Source organism: Elgaria multicarinata, chromosome 8 (assembly GCF_023053635.1).
Source record: "Elgaria multicarinata webbii isolate HBS135686 ecotype San Diego chromosome 8, rElgMul1.1.pri, whole genome shotgun sequence".
NCBI lineage: Eukaryota > Metazoa > Chordata > Lepidosauria > Squamata > Anguidae > Elgaria > Elgaria multicarinata.
Window position 1 is genome coordinate 85,149,098 of NC_086178.1, and position 3,130 is coordinate 85,152,227.

The window sequence follows — 3,130 nt, forward strand, 5'->3', positions numbered from 1 at the left end:
TCAACCTGTATGGAACAAAACAGTTGTTTATTAATAAGATTAACATGATTTTTACAAGTTTAAAGCAACAATCGCAAGCCCACAGCTTTGAGTTGACAGGAAAAAAACAATGATTCCCCTTGAACCTGAACCTTTGAGATTCTTCTACATGGAAGAAAACCCCATTGAACTCAATGAGTCTTATTTCTGGATAGAGTGCATTGTTAGTATCTTCCCAGAATGAGGGAAGTATGCCCAGACTCCTCCGAATAGCAGATTTCCAGTTTGAATTGTGATGAAACTTTGGCCCTAGATGGAGGACAGGAACAAAACCTTCCAAAATTCAGTAGTTACCTCAAAGCAGTCTTTCATCAAACCAAACCCCAGGGAACACTGGAAGAAGTCATTTAGCACAGCAGTGAATGACGAAGTAAGATTTTATCATTTATACCTCACAGTCACAGGTAATATATGACAGCTAGAGTGATGGGAACACATGGTGGCTCCCCAAAGGAATGATTTTCAACAAATGAAATCATTGTGAACACATCAGTTTCCCTGTCCCTAACTCTAGGGCTAACTGAAATCCTGGACTCTGAGGGACAAGGCAGCAGTGATTTGAAGAAAGTGTGAGAGGCTGAGAGATTGTTCATATGCCTCTCATACCCAAGATGCTTCATAGATGTTGAAATGCCTGCAAGCCCCTCCCAGCTTCCACACAGCCATCTGGGGCCTTTTCTTAGCTGGCTCAATGTTAGATAGCCATAAAAGAGAATTTAAGAAAGCACCTTCCTGGGAAAATAAAGTATTCAGACAACTTTGAAACATGTTTGGGGTGAGTATGGATTGATTTTTATGCAGTCACATTTTGAGATAAGTTCCCTTTTGCATTTGTTGCCATTTTCCTTTTTTGACTATCCTTTCAGAGACACTCCAGTATCCAAGAAAGTGTACAACTAGTTCTGCAAACCCAAAGGGTCCTTAGAGGTAGGTGTGTGTGTATGTGTGTGTGTGTGTGTGTGTGTGTGTGTGTGTGTGTGTGTGAGAGAGAGAGAGAGAGAGAGAGAGAGAGAGAGAGAGAGAGAGAGAGAGAGAGAGAGAGGGAGAGAGAGGGAGAGGGAGAGAGAGGGAGAGGGAGAGAGAGGGAGAGAGAGAGGAGCAGTCTCTTTCCCCCAACTGCACTTCTTGGCAGAGATGGCAAGTGTTGTGTTTACAGGTGGGTCGTGTCCTAAGACAGGTTGGCAGGGCAAGCAGTCCAGGTCCTCTCAGTGAAATTCCAGTCAGGTATCGCAAAGCAGAAGTGTTGTCAGGTCAGTCCGTAGTCTGTTGCCAAGGGGTCGTGGAGCCAAGCATCTAAGCAGTCAGGGAGCGTCCAGAAAAGTAGTATCAGAAATGTTGCTGAGGGTCTAAGAATCAGAGTTGTGATGCAGGAGGTGAAGAAGTCAAGGAAACGGACAGTTTGCCTTCAGCGAGGTATGCCTGGTCCTGGTCTGATTTATACTGTAGCTGGCTATTAATTAGCACAGCTGGGTCTCCAAGGCTATATGAGGTACTTAAGTGTTCTCTCCTGCTGTGATTGGCTTTTCCTCCTTCACTGTTCCAGCCGTTTGCTTTTTCTCCGCTGCGCCAGCTGAACTACATCCAGCTCCACCTTCTGCAACTCAGGCACCTCTGGCATGCAGCCCAATGTGCCAGGCTGCCCTTCTGCCTAGGGATGTGCTCCGCTTCTCCTCGGACCGGAGAAGCAGGAGAGAATTGGCCTGATCCGCCTTGTCCAGAGGAGGAGGAGAAGTGAGCCAGGGACCTGGAGAAGCATGGTGAAGAGAAGCAGCCAAAGGTGGAGCACTTCTCTTTTCGCGGAGCAATCCGCCCGCCATTTTGGATAATTTCGCCCATAGGATTGCATTGCAGAAAAGATTAGGGCATAACTGTGTTGTTTTTAAAGCTATCTTTCTGATACATAGTGTGCGTAGAGAGTCGTGGGTGGGGGTCATTTTGAGCCTACTCTCAGCACTCTGCGTGGTGCAGTTTGCTTGCTATAATTTTCTAAAAAATAGGGTAAAAAAAGCAGGAGAGGTACCTTTTTGAAGTGCTGTGAGGCAGATTCAACTCCCAGTCATGATCACCTGATGAAGCATCCTCCAATCCCAAAGTTGGAGGAGGGGATAGGCAAAATGGGATACTTAGTAACTTGGGATACTGGGAAACCTCTCTTTCTTAGTCTTAACAGACTTTTCCCAGTGTTTTTTAAAACAGTAGCCCCACCAAATGCACAAACACCACCTGAAATCATATACTAAGCAAATAAATAACAGATAAGAAACACAGCACTGCTACCCACCCTAACCTTGGGGAACAACTGAATAGATGTGGTGCAAGGGGATAAGGTCCCCTAGGGCATGTGGACGTGCCCAGTGCACACACTCTCCCACCCTGGAGGGTCATCAGAGCCTTCCAAAGAGTAACCAGTGGAGACTAATGCCTGTCATGAGTTGAAGTGACAGGTAGCTTCTTAAACACTGGTACTTACTTAGGGCCAGTCAAAAATTGGCATATCCCCCTCCCCCTGGGCACGTCCACTTTCCTCTTACTGGTAAAAGACAGACATAGCCTATTTAAAAAAAAATCTTGTTGTTGTTTATTCAGCAACACTGCTGCTTTTAATTCCACCCCTCTTTTGTTTGTTTGTTTGTTTATTTATTTATTTATTTATTTATTCCATTTTATATTTACACCCCATAGCCCAAGCTCTCCTGGCTTTTCCTCTTCAGTGAAGTCAGGCAGGCTTTCATTGTGGTTCAACTCCTTGTTGTTGTTGTTGTTGTTGTTGTTGCTATTAATATTAATTAGTACTGCTATTTTTAATGTTACTATTGTTATTGTTGTTATTTAATAATGGCTGTGATCACAGTGCAGTCAATCAACTCTGAAGCAAAGATCACAAAGCTTTAGTCTTATCTTCCTAGCCTCCTAGTTATGGGATGCAAAACAAAAGGCATCTCTCTGTGCTGCTCCCACCTCACAGGGATGGTTTGCATTACTGGCTTTGAAACAATCCTTGGCTCACTTCCTTGTGCCCCCAGAAATGTCTGCTGCCTGCCTGCCTGCCTTCCCCCCAGGGTGCTGCTGTGGTGGGGCATCTGCCGGGACT